The following is a 14335-nucleotide window of genomic DNA, read 5'->3' on the forward strand; positions in this document are numbered from 1 at the left end:
GTAGATTTGACACAAAAGTACCGTATATGCCGGCGTATAAGACGACTGGGCGTATAAGACGACCCCCAACTTCTGCCTTAAAAATATAGAATTTGGTATATACTCACTGTATAAGACTACCCCTCTCCCAAATGAAAAAAAGTCTGCTTAAAACTTTGCAAAACAAACAAGAGAGCAAGTGCCTGGTGATCATAACTGTAAGCTGTGATATTAATGAAGATCCGACATGTTTCTGTAAGTGCCGCCTGTGACCCCCAGCTCTGTGACGCCGACCGCTGTGACAGGGCGGCTGCATTAGCATACAGCGCTCCGCCCCGTCAGCGCGTACTAAGCCTCTTCTAATGACTGTGAGAGGCGGACTGCCGCGCATGCGTGGCGGTCCCAGGAAGCGGCTCTCTACGTGCTGACGGGGAAAAAAAACACCTCACACAGTGCGGCCCCCGTATATCCGGCGTATAAGACGACCCCCCACTGTAGCCATTATTTTAAGGGGTTAAAAAGTAGTCTTATACGCCAGTATATACAGTATTTATTTATCAGATTTTTTATCTTTCCTGGCTAACACGGTACGTCAACAATTTTCTCAAAATTACTATTGTCATTTTACAAATTCTTAATATTATGTATGGAACATCATGTACAAGAGGCAAGGCATGAAACAAATTCATGCCTGTGTGTGAGACAGCAATTATTAATTTCTTCAAGAAAATTAGTCAAAATTTACAAAGATAACTTTCCATATGGAGAATTTAAAGCATGCTACTAGCTATCTAATAGATAATTGGCAAATTCTCCATAAGAAGAACTCTTTCTTTCTTCCTAATCACAGTTCATACATTTCAGTGATGCAGCAGGTTTGGCTGCTACATTGCCCATGCAGACGGTGCAATTACATGAAGAGACACTCTTTGGTTACACATGTGCATGGCTTTTTTTAAGCCCAAGGCTTGGTCAAGATATGTCGACAATTTCCACTGTAGGTTTCGCAATAAATCTAAGACAAAATCAACATATAACTTGTTGATGTTGATGTGTCACAGAATTCATGCAGATATCACAAAACTGTGCAGTGTAAAAAGGAAGTGAAAATATGAATAAACAGAATGTACATATAATGGATTAGAAGCACAAAGAATCAGCAGAACAGACATTACACACAGATGACATACGAGCTGCAAACAATGGTCTATTGGACAAAAAGTATATAACGACATTATGTAGGAAGCCCAAATCTTAAAGGCTGGACCAGACATAATAAAGTGACTGGCCTAGCTATCATGCTAACTTTTATGGATTTCAGTGGACCAGACTGAAGACAAGCACCGACATAAAAAGGGTTGAGATTGGGAAGTCCACTAGCCTTGGATACTGTTGACAATGGAGGGAATTGAATATGGCTTACTGACTTGATTGTGAAGTACACATGACAATCTGGGACTTATGCCTCATTTATTATCAATGTGCACCAAAAATAATAATTTAATTTTTTTGGCGCACATATAGTACTGTCATGCACCAGATACGTGAATTTGTGTGCGCCACATTAATCTATTACATTGTGGATGCCGACAACTAGTCGGAAACACCAAAGTTGTGTCCTGAAACACAGGTAATAAATTCCCTTTAATGGTTTTAACCCTATTTCCTTCCCCAGAAAGTTTCACCAGGATTCTTCATTACACAAGCCAGCAATTTAAGAAAAACAGAAAAGTACTTTCCCAAGGGTCACCAAACTTAATAGGCCGATAAAGAACAGGAAAAGGATGGAATGTATGTGGTGGCCAGCAAACAAGAGTCACCCAATTTCTGTTTTCTAAGGGTCTCAGCAGGAATCAAGTTGGAATGCCAGTGGGATTTTCCTAAATTCCAGAGTGGACAAAAGCCAACACTACACTTCTCCACAAGATCCCCACCACGAAGCATAGTGGTGGCAGCATCGTGCTGTTGGAATAATAATCTTTATTTATATAGTGTCATCATATTCTGTGCACTTCACAAATGCTTCGATTCAGCAAGAACTGGTCAGAGTTGATGGTAAGATGGATGAAGCTAAATACAATATGGGGCACAGGTTCACCTTGCAGCAGGACAACAACCTGAATTTACAGCCTACACTACCATGGTTTATATCACAGCATATCCATGTGTTAAATGGCCTAGTCACAGTCGAGACTGAAATCCCACTGAGAGTCTGACTTGAAAATTGCTTTTCATAAAATTGCTACAACCAAAGTGACTGAGCAAAATCTCTGCTAAAACAAAGAATCAGCAGAAATCCAGCCTCCAGATGTGTTAAGATGGTAAATACCAACCCCAACAGATTTGCGGCTGTGATAGCATGCCATGGGAAAAAAATTCCAAATGCAGTAAAATTGGTAAAAAAAAAAAGCATTTGCACAGACATGGTGCCTGAATCTATGAGTAAGTATCCCAGGATTATCATGGTTGATTTTAATGTTAGACTTCCTTTAATAAAGCTGACACATAAATACACACAGAGCAATGGACAAGAACAGGGCTGTTTTGGGAAAAACATATTTTCATGTGCATGGTGTAGAAAAGTTATGTTAGTTTGCAGCTACATATCATTATATATTCACATACAAAAAGGGATATGGTTATGAAGTTCACCAGTAACCTCAAAGTGACCACATCAAATATGTGAATGTTTTTTTCTGAGTAAAAGTTTGCTGTGACCTGCCCACATATTACCCTTGGCTGTAGTATTGGTTTATGTTGTTGAATCATGGATCTTTTATCTTCACTTGGTATTTAAAGTACTTTAGTGATGACTAAGTAGACCCAGGATATGGAGGGGTCAGGGGGAAAACCTTCCATTAATGGCACATACACAACACAGACCTGAGACATGGTGCATGGCAGATGTGCTTGGGATCCCTCAGTCTGATGGAAAACATATGCTGCACATATGATCCTGCTTAGGGTAACTGCTCTCATTTTGACTTGTCACAAAACCCTTTATGACCAGTAATACCACACAACTAGAAAGGGGTGTATGGATTGTGGCTCAAATACTGTCCACGTGAGAAATCTTTTGATGATAGCCTAAAGCAGTGATGGTGAACCTTTTAGAGACCGAGTGCCCAAACAACAACCAAAATGCCAACATGGCATTTTAGCAGTAACTTATTGCTACCAGTTCTTCTACATCTTACAATTGTATTAGCCCCCTGAGGCCACCAATACAGTTGAAAGAAAGAGGGCAAATCCAGACTATAATTGTAGCTTCTTGCCAGGGTCTTTGTACAGGAAGAATTATGGGTCCAGCAGGAGGACCTTCAAAGTTCTTCTGTCAAAACCTTCTCATTTTTCCTGAAGTTCCAAACAGTCAATGAAGTGTCTCTTTAAAATAGCACTGAGGGGAGCATTTCTTAAGTTGCCTTGGACTGCAGGAAGAATCTGTGGATTTTGTCCTGTTTGGTGAACTCTGTCCTGGGGTGATGGCCTGAGTGCCCACAGAAATGGCTCTGAGTGTCACCTCTGGCACCCGTGCCATAGGCATCTGTGCCCGGTCCAATCCGATCCATGTGTCTTTTTTTAATCGGATACAAAATGGAAGGAGTGTCCTGTCTGACAACCTTTTTTGAAGGTTGCTAGTTGCTACATTTCTCAAATGTTAAACTCACAGATTAGAGCCATATGCCCAGTGCCACAGAACACTATTATACTAAATGGCTTTTCAGCTTATTACCTCTGGGTTAAAGAGTAAAGATTAAACACAATACTTTATGATTTTTGTCCTGCAGGGAAAACCCCAGGGTGGGAACACCTTCCTCTTAACAGTTTGCTCACACAGTTTTAACTGTGCCGAAAGGTTTGTAGAGGAAATGCTAGCTTAGGCTTTCCAAGTAGTGTGTGACTTCCAAAATCTGATGCACCCTGACCCTCTGACATTCTCTAAAAAATGCTGCCAAAATCCTGCCAACTCAACGATTAGCTTCATATATTCCATGTTAAAGGGTGACATGAATTGTTGTAAAAAAAAATCCAGCTCACCTTAAACCATAAATTGTAGCATCAAGTAAGGCACGGGTAGTGCAATCAACAAAAATATTCCAAGGTCCAGCAGAACTGAAGACAACTGTTTCTTTATTATTGCAAAATCCATAGTGACAATCAAGCCCAACGTGTTTCAAACAAAAAAAATTGTTCTTAATCATGATTTGTTACCAACTGTTACAATCTCATGTTTCAGTAACACTGCCATGAAACCAACACATCTACTTATTTATTGTATGGCTGAATTGTCAATCCCCAGGCAGAATTATAACTATTTCTGAAAGGCTTAAATCTGAGAAATAAAGTGATGAAGAGAAGATACTGAAAATAAGAGAAACTTGAATCTCTCCTTAAAACTGAAACAGAATAGGAATGAGGTGACATAAATAAAAACATAGGCAAAACTCAATATGATGAGATGAGGGATTAGAATGGATTTGCACTTGAATAGTAGCGGAGCTGCAGCAACTGCCACTACACAGGGCATTGAGTGGTGCACTTGGGATGGACATAGATTTGTATTACTGAGCTTCTTCCCACAATGGGAACAGTGATCAGTGGGAGGTATAGGTGGCAGATCCTCTGATCTAATATTGGGGACCAGAAAATCCCTTATGTTATGTTAAAGGTCTTGTGTTGAGGGAAGCCATAAATTCCCTCTACCAAGTCACCACATACCAGATATATAAACGATACACTGTTGGTGGGGACTTTATTACAGACCTTGCCTTTTGGAGAAGAAAAGACATTGCAAACCACATCTAAATTTTCACCAAAAACTTTCACCTAATATAAATTACAACCAGAAACTCCAGAACATAACCTAATCAGATACAGTGGGTGTTTTTCTAACAGGATCCCAGAGCCTAAGGGAGCCCATAAGGTGTATAGGAGGAAACCAGTACTGTGTAAGACAGATTGTAGCCATGGTGCCTGGTACTGATGTTGCATTGGGGCCCAGTAGCTACAAGTTATACCACTGTGCTGACTACATTCCTGTTGCTCCCATATGGATAGTCAATGGCTTCATGTCCATCTCTAAGGACTACTACTGCAATAATACCTGACACTTCACTGAAGGTATCACAGGTCACATTGATGGATGGCTGGTTGTCCAGGCAACCACGGACTGCTTTCCATGTTCATAGCTCAACCAGTAATTTAGCATGTTAAAAGAATTTCCTCTATTTTTGTCTAATCTAACTTTTCAGAGAATGTGACCCTGACATACATGTGTGTCACTTGTATACACATCTGTAGCTTTCCCATGTACCTTTTCAAAGCTGCATTGGAGCTGTCTACTGCGATTTGTTCATACAACTTTGAAGAAACCTCTTGAAATCATTGCAGCACAAAAAAAGCCAGCAATCATAGCATATAATATATAATATTACATATTATATAAAATTGTTTCATTTTGAGGTACAGTAAAGTCTGTACATTACCTGCAACTACAGTAGTACGGTAAGTTTTTACACTTTTCTGTGATTGTCCCAAAATTCCTAACATTTAATAACCTGGAACCACAGAGACCTCGTAGTCCATCACAGTGAACACTGTCTCTAGAACTAAAATCTACACTATAGAATGTATATATTAACAGAGCTTGATAAATAAGACTTAGAGAGCAAACCAATTTTAGAGAGTAGGTGCATGGGGTAGTAATTATTATCCTCCTCCATAACTATATTTCTATGCACCATGTGACAGTTTATTAGTTTACAAGCTGCTCAGGTTTTCTTTTAAAATCAACTGTACCCACACCAAAAAAGTGACGTTCGATATAGATAAAACATCAGTTCTTTCTCCAACAAAAGCAATGAATAATGTAACATTGCATACACAATGGTATACACTGAGCTTCCCACCACACGATTTGCAACCTATCCACAGGGATCCCCATGGATCAGTTAATCAGTCTGATTTGTATGTACAGGACAAGTGGATTAGTCCCTACATGACCACTCTACGGGTAGCTGAACCATGGTTCTCAGAATAATAGCATATGCAGATAAAAATTTCAAAACCTTAAAAAGACTATCCATAAAAAAGAATGTTATTGGAGGACCAAATCTTAGTTTGGACAACCACTTTCTACATGTCTTATCATGACATAAAGAACTGAGTCATTGAAGATGTCTATTTGTGGGTATATTGTCAGACATATACATGGTAGTTGGTTACATCTGTATATGCTCCAAGCCACACACCCCTTCCTGCTCCCCCCCCCCCCCCCCACACACACATCAATCTTTGGGTAACTTACAAACTAACAATGAATACCCAAACTTCAATAGAATTCATCTGCAGCTCTAAACATGAATTAGTAGAAACTAATAATTCCTTGTAGTAAGCAACAATCACTTTAGGTTTCCTCACACTATACATCCAGAAAACACAGCTTTTCTTAGCAAACACGCAAATAAACATCACACTTAACTGCTCAATACCCACTTGCCAGCTTACCCACTTGCCAAAAGTAGATGGTCCAGTTTAATGTCAATTAAAAAACAATTTTAACTTCTGTCAAACTTTCATTTCCAAATGTAAAAATCCATAGCAGTATACAGAATTATATTCTAATACCATCATAAGAATGCCAAAAACTGGTCAACACATGCGAAGAGTTTGTTCTCTCCGTGTTTGCGTGGGTTTCCTCCGATAAGATTGTGAGCCCCATTAGGGACAGGGACCGATTTGACAAGCTCTGTGCAGCGCTTCGTAATCTGTGTGTGCTATATAAATAAAGAATTATTACTATAATTAATCTGGGATTTATCACTCATCCAATGCAGTTCCACCAGTTCTCCATACACTATTAAACTTTCAACAAAAGCCGGAGACATGAGGTGCTTATATCAAATAACTCACTTAAAGTTTTGTCAACTTCAAAATTTATGGCTATAAGGGTCTGTGTAGCTGCGGCCAAAACATGGTGCATTTCAAACACTTTTCTACTAACGCTGGCATGTTTATCCCTACCGAATGTCAGTACATTTAATGACAGCAAGTAAAAGACAAGCCAGTCCCTTACCTACAAGTAAGATTTGTCCATAACAGCAATGCCACACAAAACAGTAGAGTTGCTGCAGTTTTGCACCAGGCATTAACTATTAGCAGAATTGCTGCATTTAGTGCCCACACATGAAAAGGGGTGAAAGGATAGAGATAAGATGAGGGAGTCCATATGATTGAGTTAGAACCCCCTTCTGGTACTAGGTGATACTAGTACATTATGAATCCCCTGAGACATCCACAACAACAAACAATTACACTGTACTTTTCTGATAAGGAAATTCTTTGAATTGAATTTCTTAAGTTGGTCATACACATTGGATAAGTGGTCGAATAACCGTTCAGTAAGTGATCATTAAACCGATGCAGCCATACACATTGTATTCCATATTGGCCATTAAAACAGTAGCTAATGTATGGCTTATTCCACCTGACAATCATCATTTGCTCCAGAATTGTGTAAAGCCACCTACAAGTGGAGGTAAGAGGGGGTTATACACAAATGTTATATCATGAGGCCTTCCTATCACAGCGATATCATCTGTACATGTGGTAACTGCTGGTAACTAAATTGCTAACAAAGTAATTGACTACTTAGCTGAAGCTACTCCAAAAGTGTATAAGACATGAAGAACAATAGCAATTAAATATACAGTTACAGTTTATAAACATGGGAAGTGATATAACATAAGCCTGAAAGAAATTAGCAAAAATAAAACTATGAAACAAGAGAAATTCCTAAGTATATCTGTGGCATTTCAGCTTATGGTGTAAGTGTAAGTTCTGTGGGTTAAGGCACTGGGCTCTGGGTACATTGCTATTGCCTCTATTCTATGCAGATACCTACCAGCTGCCTTTCATACCAATGCAGAAGAGACTCACCATAAAGAAGTCTGGTACAACTTATAGAGGAGCCCTCACTTGCTCATATAGTTCTGCAGCTCACAAAGGATGTCGCTTACCTCTGTATAGATGTGATAGAGACACAAGGAGTCTGACAAAGCTCTAGTAGATGGCTGGACTTTAGAGATAGGATGTTATTCTTGCTCTTCTGTGTTTCTCCACTGCACCATGAACTATATAGTAATCCCCTTTCAGTTGTAAAGCTCTCGGTGTCTGTAGTTCCCCCTTGTCAGCTCAGCAGTGTCTGGCTGCACAGACAGGGGCACAGCTAAAGAGGGGCTGGGACTAGTCTTGTGATTGGGAGATGTTAGGTGAGGGTCTTACAGGAGGAAATGGGAGGGGGTATGCACTCCTATGTGAGCAGCACAAGGGGTGCTGGCTAATTCAGACAATATGTGTGTGAGAGGCTATTTTTAATACTGGCAAGAAGTTTTCCAAAACTTTTTCCACTTCACACACTGAAGGAATTTGTGTTTAGCAATAACAACCTTTTCTCCATACTTGGATTGCACACATGTGAAATGTCCCCAGACGTTTGCCTTTTACACATTTTGAAGGGTTTTTTTTAAGGTTTTGGGTGCCATTCAGACCAATGTGGTGCAGACACTGTCCTGAAATGTGTATTCAAACATTTAAAAGAAAATATGGAATTCTGAATTTGTATTGTTTGTTGACATCTGGTTTAACTTGGAGAATTTAAGGGAATAACAAAAGGAAATCCCCAAAAAAAATATAGTATCACATTTTATATCTAAAAGAGGTTAACAGAGAGGATCTTATACTAATGCTAAAATGTTAAGACATAAAAAGTCATCTTTATCCTTAGACGGCTAAACATAGTTCTTATGTATTCTTTGTGTTTATAAAGTTCCCATAAAGAACCTCCACTTGAGCAAAAATACTACATAACAAAGTCATACAGACAATAAAATCTTTATTATAACAAATAGTATGAAATTGATCACAAAATACATCTGATTAAAAAAAACAATTAAAACAGACACATAAAAACATAATACAATAAAAAAGGACAGTGTAGGTATAATTGGAGAGGAATATCAGATATCACACCATAAAAATGGAGAGCCACTACCAGATAAACAGATTACCCACCAGACACCATAATCTACCAACCAGTTCCACACTCCAACGTATGTTTCGCACTGTACTTTGTCAAGGGGTGTCCGGACAGTGTGCCAAACAGGCTATTTGAATATCATATACAAGACAACCAAAAAATAAACCACGGAAGACGGATTTCTGGACTACAGAGTCGGATTCAAGCACGTCAGATGAAGCCAGTAAAAGAACGGACTTACCGGGGACCAGCACCTCCAGAGATCAAAGTCTTTAGGCTTTAGAAGTTACCACTTTAGAAGACGCGTCAGGAGGGGTGGAAAGAGGAGGATGCAGAAGAGGTCGTTGGCCGAACCGCAAACGCAAACAAGTGTCGTGGCGGTAGAATATTCAGGTGACAATAAAAAAGACACTAACATTATTAATCTCACTGACTTACCACTCGACTCTGACTGTACTTCATTACTAACAAAGGGTCTGAACTTTGCCATAACTAATAACTTTGATCCCGTACAATTTGAGATAGACCTATTTAAAGCCATCCGAAAACTTAACCTTAAGAAATTTTATCAGGATAGGAATTGTAATGTGAATTTGGATGTAACTGGGGAAACTCCGTGCACTATAGGCCCCCTTGGCTTCTTCCCACCTTCCCTCCAAGATCCTGATGACCTTCAGAATTTATTCACATTATTAGAGATTATTGAACCTCGACCAGTTGTGGAGACTGTAGAAATAGAGAGGTTTAGAGGTGGGATACCATCCACGTTTTGCCCCCCTTTGCCCGCAGGCTCCCCCCTGGACATTTTTTATCAGCGTGTGCTGGAGGATGTCAAAGCTCTAATCTATCAAAAAGCTCTCCCCAATCTTACCGCCGGCGAGAATAGAGCCCTGAGATGGCTCAAGTCCCAGAGGGAGACTATAGGTAAACCTGCGGACAAGGGGGGCAATATAGTGCTTTTGACTAGAATCTATTATATCCAAGAAGCTATGAGACAGCTGAATGATGACAATACCTATGGTAGATTGCAGAGTAACCCCACACACAAGTACTCGAATCGAATCCATCACTTGGAAAGAGAATTATAGGTTGGCATCCATCAATGTCGAAAGCCTCTACACCCGGATCCCTCAAGATCTGGGTGTCGATAGCATTCGCACTATCCTCTCTGATGCCTCACAAGGTGAAAATTATATTCAATTTGTCTGTAGAGGGTTAAGCTTTATTTTAAAACACAGTGGGGCAGATTTATCAAGCAGTCTGAAAGTCAGAATATTTCCAATTGCCCATGGCAACCAATCACAGCTCCCCTTTAAAATATTCATGAGCACTGGTGAAATGAAAGCTGAGCTCTGATTGGTTGCCATGGGCAACTGGAAATATTCTGACTTTCAGACTGCTTGATAAATCTGCCCCAATGCCTTTTTATTTGACGGTAAATGTTTTTTTCAAAAAAACGTAACTGCCATGGGCACACTAGTGGCATGTACTTTTGCTGATCTATTCTTGGCGGTTTTTGAACGAGAGTATGTGTTTTCTACGAATAACCCTTTTGTGAAGAATATTATCTCCTTCTTTCGATATGTGGACGACATATTCATAGTGTGGGAAGGCACGGAAACCGAATTTCACGATTTTGTGTCGTTTCTCAATTACTCCAACACCATGAATATGAAGTTCACATCTGTCTTTAGGGGTCACGTCCTCGAGTTCTTGGACGTGAAGGTGCAGGTCATTGATAATTGTATTACCACCACCGCATTTAGAAAATCCACTGCCACAAATTCAATATTACATTACAATAGTTCCCATCCAGACCACACAAAGGAAAGTGTACCATTCAGCCAATTTTTATGACTAAAAAGGCTCAACAGCGAACCTAACGGTTTTGAAACCCAAGCTGCAGAGCTTAGTAAGAGACTGTTACAACGAGGGTACCCAGCCTCGTTGCTGGAAAAGGCACTTGAAAAAGCCCGTAATACTTCGACATGGCACAAAACTCAGAGTAGTAGAAAAGATAGAGACAACCAGGATAAATCCGATGGTGGACGGGTGGCTTTCTCGTTCGACTACAGTCCGTGCGAGCGAGCCATACGGTCAGCCATATATAAAAACTGGAAAATTTTGGAAACAATATCTAGAGTTACGGATCAAAGACCGCTTATTACATTCAGACGTAGCCCCTCTTTAAAAACACAGCTTACCTCCAGTCTTTTTTCTTCTCTCGATACCACTTGGCTATCCAAATGTACCCCCGTTGGGAACTATAGATGCGGCTCATGCAACTTTTGTCGGCATATTATACAAACCAAATCAATCAGACTGAGTGGTACACTACATGAAGTTAAGTCGTTCATTAATTGTAGATCCACTTTTGTAGTGTATGTCGTCACCTGCCCCTGCCAACATTACTACATTGGTAAAACTATTAGGAATCTATTCAACAGGTTCCACGAACACTACCATTCAATCAGTACCGGTAAAGGCTGTCCCCATCTCATTAACCATGTTAGAGAGAAACATGGCAGTAACCCCGAAGTGCTTAGATTTGCAGGTTTGGAAAAAGTGGAAGTAGATCCTCGGGGAGGTGATCGCCCAAAACTCTTCTACACCAAGAGGCAAAATTGATTCTTAAATACAACGCATTGGGTGTTATGGGGCTGAACGATAGAAATGATTTAAGCGTGTTCTTATAAATGAAACACTTACAGAGTAATTACATAGTACATTTATACAGATATAGTATGTACACGATGTGTGAACGTGACGTGCCCCTTACATATATCTCCCCAGTGCTGAAATTTAACGCCTCATCCTATGATCCATGGTCCCCCTATACCCCTCCTTCCCCCCTTTTTGCTTCCCCTCTCCCTGTCCTTCTCTTCTTTTTGCCTCCCTTTTCCCCTCCCTTTCTCCTTTCCCTTCTTCCCCCTCCTCCCCCCCCCCCTCACCCGTTTGTCCCTTTTCCTCTTCTTTCTTCTTTTTTTATTTTTCTTTGTTTCCTTTTTCCCCCTCCACTCTTTTCCCCTGTTTCCCCCTTCTCTCAGTCGTTCTATTGGTTTCCATATCTTTATTTCTTTATTTACTTCTCCTTTCAATCTGAAGTGGTGCCTCTCCTATATTGGTTCTGAACTCCCTATACTCTCCCATTGTCCAGCTGCAAGAATTTTACTAACCTGTAACAAGAGGTATGAATATGACATTCTCTAGGATAAAAAAAACCCGGCTGTTATTACATTCACTTGGTTAAGTGAATAGTTGTTATATTTAAATGTAACTAATTGTTGTTTTTAACATTACATTGTCTTGCATATCTTGTTACTTTGTTTGTACACTGTTCCCCAGGCAACGCGAACCCGAGACAGGTATATCAGCTGACCTCGGAAGTCTTGCGTTGCCTGAGGTTTGAGAAAGCGCACACTGCGCGAAACGGACTGTCACCTTGGCGTGGCGTGCATCTCCCCTGCTATGAATATTTCCCCACAATAAAGTGAACACTGTCCCCGATAAGTGCCGCATCCTTTTCTTTTTCTTTGCTCGTTGAACGAGTGCTCTGATATGATGCATGACCGGAAGCCGCAATCATCCAACTATCCAGCCATCAGAGCCATGGTACTAGCGATACCCGCAAGTAACACAAGATCTGATGAAGCTGCTCAGCAGAGGTGGACAAAAGATAGACATCTAGTCCTGTGCACAGCACATAAAACTCACAGCGGCCATATTTGTGTGGGGCAAATGTCCTTGATGCCAATAATGCTCATACCATTACATACAAATTTTAAATTTCAAACAGAAATGAAATATAATATAATACAATTCACGTTACATGTACATTCTGATTAATTTTATTATATGAATTGCAGTATTATGTAAAAAAAACCCCAAAAAACAAAGAACTATGTATCGTATATACACGAGTATAAGCATAGTTTTACATCACAAAAAATGTACTGTCAAACCCTAACTCACAAAAAGAGTACTCACCTTCCGACAACCCCAGCAGGTCCTCTTCCATACATCGCGGCCCTGATATCGCCACACGCTATGATGTCAGCGAGCGGCAGAAATGTTTACCATTCATAAAAGAAGACAAAGAAGTCCGCTTAAATGTAAAGTTTACAAGCAAAAAAGTGCAAGGGCAAATGGAGAATTAATATTAAAAGTAAGGAAAAAATCTAATCTATACAGTGTAAAAAATGTACAAAGTGCTAAAAGTTGCATGCCTACCAACATTTTACCAATAATTAAAAAAAGGACAATGACAACAAGTAAGAATTAATGTTTAAAGAAAAATAAACCGATAATAATAACCAAAAATTTTTTCTATAGAGAAAAATATAGTACAGGCAGTCCCTGGGTTACGTACAAGATAGGTTCTGTAGGTTTGTTCTTAAGTTGAATTTGTATGTAAGTCAGAAATCTACTGTATATTTCCTAATTGTAGCTCCAGACACATTTTTTTTGGTCTCTGTGACAATTGGATTTTAAAAATGTTGGATTGTCATAAGAACCAGGATTAACAATATAACTTTATTGCATACCCTTTTAACCCCTAGCTCTACGGCGCAGAGGTATAGGGAATGTATGAAGAGGGCTCACGGGCTGAGTCCTCTTCATACAGAGGTGGGGGTTGTTGCTTATTGCAGCAAACCCCCACTGCTAATAACCGCGGTCGGTGCTTGCACCGATCGCGGCTATGAACCGCTTCGTTGCCGGCGGCATTTAAAAGACGGCGGCACACGGGCGCCGCCATCTTTATTCCGATCGCTGCGCCCCCGAACGTCATCGGGGGGCGGCGATCGGTTGCAATGGTAGCCTCGGGTCTTCGTTTGACCCGAGGCTATCTGGCATCTGCAGATTCGTTACAATGAGCCAGTGGCTCATTGTAATGAATGAGCTGCAAAAATGCCATATATTGCAATACAGAAGTATTGCAGTATATGGTAGGAGCGATCTGACCATCTAGGGTTAATGTACCCTAGATGGTCTAAGTTTCGCTAGAACTGATATAAAACATAATAAACAGTAAAAATCACAGACATATTAGGTATCACCACGTCCCAAAATGCCCAGTCTATCAAAATATAAAAACGGTTATGGCCGGCGGTGACCACCAAGACGGGAAATGGCGCTCAAATGTCCGAAATGCTACTTTTACACCTTTTTACATCACATAAAAAATGTAAGTCAGAAATCTACTGTATATTTCCTAATTGTAGCTCCAGACACATTTTTTTTGGTCTCTGTGACAATTGGATTTTAAAAATGTTGGATTGTCATAAGAACCAGGATTAACAATATAACTTTATTGCATAC

At 40.0% G+C, this 14335-nt stretch overlaps 1 protein-coding gene across 2 annotated transcripts in view; it reads right to left on the minus strand.

Moving 5' to 3' along the window:
* LOC140063981 (tetraspanin-4-like) overlaps window positions 1–8298 on the minus strand; it is a 67279-nt gene extending 58981 nt beyond the window's left edge. Inside the window, exon 1 of one of the 2 annotated variants that reach the window (XM_072110332.1) lies at window positions 7998–8298. The gene's annotated coding sequence lies outside the window, so the exon portion shown is untranslated. Of the gene's footprint in view, window positions 1–7917; window positions 7940–7997 lie in introns of those variants that run through there. The other variant, XM_072110333.1, reaches the window with a different exon arrangement.
* Window positions 8299–14335: the final 6037 nt, after the last annotated feature.

Source organism: Engystomops pustulosus, chromosome 6, assembly GCF_040894005.1.
Source record: "Engystomops pustulosus chromosome 6, aEngPut4.maternal, whole genome shotgun sequence".
In the NCBI taxonomy this organism is placed as follows: domain Eukaryota; kingdom Metazoa; phylum Chordata; class Amphibia; order Anura; family Leptodactylidae; genus Engystomops; species Engystomops pustulosus.